The sequence below is a fragment of the Octopus sinensis genome, linkage group LG7 (genome assembly GCF_006345805.1).
Source record: "Octopus sinensis linkage group LG7, ASM634580v1, whole genome shotgun sequence".
Taxonomy (NCBI): Eukaryota; Metazoa; Mollusca; class Cephalopoda; order Octopoda; family Octopodidae; genus Octopus; species Octopus sinensis.
In genome coordinates this window covers 89,658,159-89,663,779 of record NC_043003.1, presented here as the reverse complement: position 1 = coordinate 89,663,779, position 5,621 = coordinate 89,658,159, and positions in this window count along the sequence as shown.

Sequence of the window (5,621 nt, the reverse complement as noted above, 5' to 3'; positions counted from 1 at the left end):
GCCGTTTGGCAAAACACTCTGACAGAATAAGCACTAGGCTCACAAAGAATAAATCCTTGGATCGATTTCTTCAACTAAAGGCGGTGCTCCAGCATGTCCGTTGTCACATGCCTGAAACAAGTAAAACAATAAAAAAACTATGCCATTTTAATCCCGAGCAACACTGGGTATCTCTGCTAGTGTATATATATATATATATATGTATCTTAATATGTAAAGGAGGATTTTGTGTGTGTGCGTGTGTGTGTGTGTGTGGTGTGTGTGTGTGTGTGTGTGTGTGTGTGTGTGTGTGTGTGCTTGAGCGCGCATGTTCCTTATGGATTCGGAAATTGAATTGCTAATTTTAACGTAACAGGTATCAAAAGATTCAGTAATCTTTCGGCTACCAAATAAACTTTATTTTCATTTACATATTTGCGTTGCAAAAATTTAACGTTACTGTTTTTGTATAAGTCACCTATCGTAAACGACATTTTATACTACCGCCGCCACCACCATCACCACTACCACGTCACGTTTTCTATATGAGCGTGTATGTGTCACTATGTGTGTGTGTGTGTGTATGCGCGCGTTCGTTACGTAAGTTAGGCCGATGACTGACAAGTATAAGTGCGTATGTAAGGGTGTATGTGTCTGTCAGTATACATACATTTTTGTGACGACTCACACACACATCTAAAGGCAGAGACAGACATACAGAGGGTCAGAGATAGGCCTGAGGTGTGCGTGAATGTATGTCTCTGTGTGTCTATCTTAGTATATGTATGTGACTGTACTGCCTAACTGAAACGCATCGATTTTGAAAGAGTTTAGTTTAGTTGCGGCTTGGACGTTGAAAAGCATTCACTTTGAAGTACAACTCTTTTTACTCTTACTTGTTTCAGTCATTTGACTGTGGTCATGCTGGAGCACCGCCTTTAGTCGAGAAAATCGACCCCAGGACTTTGTAAGCCTAGTACTTATTCTATCGGTTTCTTTTGCCGAACCGCTAAGTTACGGAGACGTAAACACACCAGCATCGGTTATCAAGCGATGTAGGGTGACAAACACAGACACATAAACGTATATACACACACACATATACATATATACGACGGGCTTCTTTCAGTTTCGTCTACCAAATTCACTCACAAGGCTTTGGTCGGCCCGAGGTTATAGTAGAAGACACTTGCCCAAGGTGCCACGCAGTGGGACTGAACCCGGAACCATGTGGTTGGTAAGCAAGCTACTTACCACACAGCCAGTCCTACGCCTATTTGAATTTTCCTCTTCATCATGGAGAGTTGCGGTTTAAACAGCATTAACGATTATCACTACTTATGTGCTGAAATATTATTCTGGTTATTATAACAAATTCGGAAAGTTGGCGAAGTAAAAAGCCTTAGCGGCTCTTTCAATATAATTGCAGAAATGTTATTCCAGTCCTTATAGCCAGTTTGAAAATAGTGATTTTTAAAAATGTCCTAGCGTCCTTAACATATTCCTGCTACACTGCTTTGTCAGTGTGAGTATTCAACGCCACGCAACCTTTTTACTGCGTTAGTCTACAGCATGTAACCTTACACAGTTAAAATATATAGCAAGTGATGTCGAATTTAATTTGTCTTGCTCTAAACATCCTTCAGCAAATGTTTTTAGTTAATTAACGTTTACAACAGCAACATATTCTTTTCTACACATTTGGTTCAGCGTTCGTTTAAAAATTGTAAAATAATAAATTATTCTTGTATGAAAAATTGAATTATGCCTTCTGAATTTTTTTGGAGCTTGATTTTCTTCACTGTGGCATTCAATCCTGAATTTTATAACACTTAGTACATGTTCCAAATAAAGACACTAGAATATTTCTTTTGGAAATATTCCCTAAAAAATTTTTTATAGCGTAACTATGCTACAGAAAGTATGTTTTGCAACTATATTGACTACATTTCCTTTCGCTTGAACTTCGTGTGTGTATGTTTTGCTGTTTTCAATATCAATTCTACGAGTGTCTATGTGTCTGCGAGTGTGCGTGTGTGTGTATTTCTGCATTTTTTACGTCTTTAGTAAACAATAGTAAAGGACATTTTACGTCGTTTTAATGAGTCCACATCTAATGAAGTAGCCATCCCTATGAAAATCGTGATATTCTCTTTTGTACTCGAGATAACAACCTCAAACGTGTTTCAGAAACTCATCCCTCTTATGATGCTCTCCAGTATCTTCTTATTTTGTGGAATGGACAAGATGGGTATCACTTCCATATTCCACAGACTGAACCTGCAACATGATAGCTAATTACAAACAAAAATATGTCAATTGACTTCTATTTTTACCAACTGATGTTAAGACCATAACAATCAAATCAGTTACACATGTATCATGATCTATTTCAGCAATACCCGGTTGGTATGTATGCTAAAATTGAGAGTCAGCGTCTCTTCTACATTCGTAACAATCAAAAAAAGTTAAGGGTTAAAAATTATGTTCATTTCCAAGATGCTCTGAAGACCGATGGTGATATTCAAAACATGGGGCAACTTATAATCCTCCCATTATAATTAATTCACAGGTGGTCCTTGATATATGCACGAACAAACACAAGATGCTATGACATATGGAAAACCAATTCTTTTTGTCACTTTCACCTGCAATCCTAAATGGGAGGAAATAAAATCTAACCGTCTTCCAGTGTTGCATCTTCTGGTATTGCAGCTGCCCTCCTCAATGGAGGAAGAACTGCTCATACCATCTTGAAGCTCTAAACCTTGCCATGAAAGAATCTCAAATGTGCAGCATTTTCAAAAACCCTGCAATGGCAATAGTTCTCCAACAAACTTGCCTCGTTGTTTGGGATGGGTGCACTGTCACATCGTAGAACTCCAAAGGTACTTGACCGTACCCTCTAAGGTATAAAAAACAATAGCACGCTCATAGGAGGTCAGTGCTGATGAGGTCAATGCATGCTTCAAAAAATGGTACCTTTGGAGACATGTGAAAAAACTTAATCTTACAAGCAACATCAAAGTACAGGGTGATCATATGAGCTTCTTAAGATTGGTAATGTGATATTAACATTCAACTCAAGACTTCAGCTACATGAATTTACATGCAGTCAAATTATACTTTCTCTTAGGGATCTTATGGATAAAGTATTTCCTAATTTATCTGTCAATTACACTGATGTAAACTAGCTGTGTGAAAGAGCCACACTAGCTCCAACTAATGAAATGGTTGATCAACTCAATCGTGAACTTCTTCAAAAGTTAACAGTCGATAAAGATCAGGTTGTTCAATACCCCGTTGAATTTCTGAACACACTTAAACTGGGATGTCACTAAACTGGGATGAAACTAAAACTGGGTGCTTCCATCATGTTGCTTAGGAATCTTGAACCATCTCACCTGTGTAATGGAACTCGCTTGATTGTTACTTCCATGAAGCCCCATGTCCTCCAGGCAGCAATCATAACAGGTAGTCACAAAGGAGAAAATGTCTTCATTCCAAAAATTCCTCTCATACTTAGAGATTTCCATTTGAATTTAAGACATTGCAGTTTCCAGTCAAACTAAGTTTTGGTATTTCAATGAACAAATCTCACGGTCAGTCCCTCAAGGTAGTTGCACTTGATCTCTCTACTACATGCTTCTTCAATGGCCAACTCCATGTTGCTTGCTCGTGAGTTGGAAGCAGCAACAATTTATTCATTTGGACATCAACAAAAAATTACACGATGAACATTGTTTACCCTGAGGTGCTTCAAGATTGACAGATTTTCAGTTCTAAATTCTATTATCACTACAATTTAGATATTTAAGAACAAAATATAGATATTTTGAAATAATTCTGAGAATATATCTTTATATTTATTGTTTACTAATCTGAATAAGAACAGCAGTAACCCTGGCAACGCCGGGCCATTCAGTTAGCACGCACACACCACACACACACACACACACACACACACACACACACAACACACATGAATTAGAGGCAAGTTGAGGTATATAAACAAGATCCAGCACACATACACAAGGTGTGTGTTGCTAGTTCGTGGGTCGGCTGCGTTTTAGGCGTAAGAGAATATATTCTCAACGCGCCTGGTGTTAAAAACACCTGAAAGTAAGTCATAGGCAAGCAAGACAATTCACCTGCCTATGACTTACTCTTGCTTTCTTACGACTTACTTTCAGGTGTTTTTATCACTAGGCGCCATTGAGAATATATTCTCTTTCGCCTAAAACGCAGCCGACCCACGAACTAACAACATACACCTTGTGTATGTGTGTTTGATTTTGTTTATATACCTGGAGCTGCTTCTAATTCATATTTGAATTGTTTCTGTGGCATGAAACGTTGGGACAAGACAGCAGATGGTTTTTAAACCAATTAGCATATAGCCACAGTCGGCGCTATAGCTTCCAGCAGGCCTTGTTTGGTACCGTAGCATTGAAAAGTGACAACAATGACGAAGCATCGATGTCTGTCAATCCGAAAAGAGACTTGCTTTTAACACCAGGTGCCATTGAGAATATATTCTCTTATGCCTAAAACGCAGCCGACCCACGAACTAACAACAGACACACCTTATGTATATGTGTGTGAGTGTGTGTGTGTGTGTGTGTTTAGAGCGCAGAGTTACTTAATTGGACTGTTACCTAATACTTCGTTGAACCCTTAATGTGAAAGCGATTAAGATCAACCATAATGGATCTCTTATTATAAAAGGCAGATTTTATCTGCCTCCCTTTGTATCTTATAGAAATCTACAATATAGGATTTCTTCAATTACAATTTACCTAGCATTTTTAAGAGTAGAATGCATCGGGTCGTGACAGGTCCACTTTTTAAATTTCAACCCCAATTAAGCAAAATTTAGAGAAACTACATTGTGGTGTATGAGTCAAATGCTTCTCTTAGTGTGGGATACAGCACACGCAAACGCACGCACCACACATGTGCAACGAATAAATGAAACTAATTCACTTTCTGTAGTGAGTGACTATTTCACTCTACATTCCCACTTCCACTTTACACACATAGACACGCAAATATATAAATAAAATTGTAAGCTAACGTGTGTGTGTGCGTGTGTGTGAGTGTGTGTGTGTGCGTGTGTGTGTGAGGATGCGTGTGTGTGTGTGTGTGTGCGTGTGCGTGAGTGTGTGACAGGAAAGTTTTTTACGACGAATATAAGACCTATATCCAAGTAGCAGAAAGATCGCCCAAAAGTGTATATAGATATTTAAATGTATTTATATATTCATCTATACACAGATGTATGTATAATGTGTGTGTATATATTTCCATAGAGGTAACCTTTCGCTCCATACAAAGTTTTTTAGGACGAATATAAGATCTAAAGTTATCTCTAAGAAAAAGAAAGATCGCCCAAAAGTGTATATAGATATTTAAATGTATTTATATATTCATCTATACACACAGATGTATGTATAATGTGCGTGTATATATTCCATTCAATCCATACAAAGTTTTTTAGGACGAAAATATTAATATAAAAGAAAGGTTGTGTGTCTGTCTACTCCGATTTAGATTCCTAACTACTCCCACATTTTGCAATGCAGTTTAACCAAAACCGGGTATCTTATAGTCGTGATTCATATCGAGCCCTTCTGGGTATT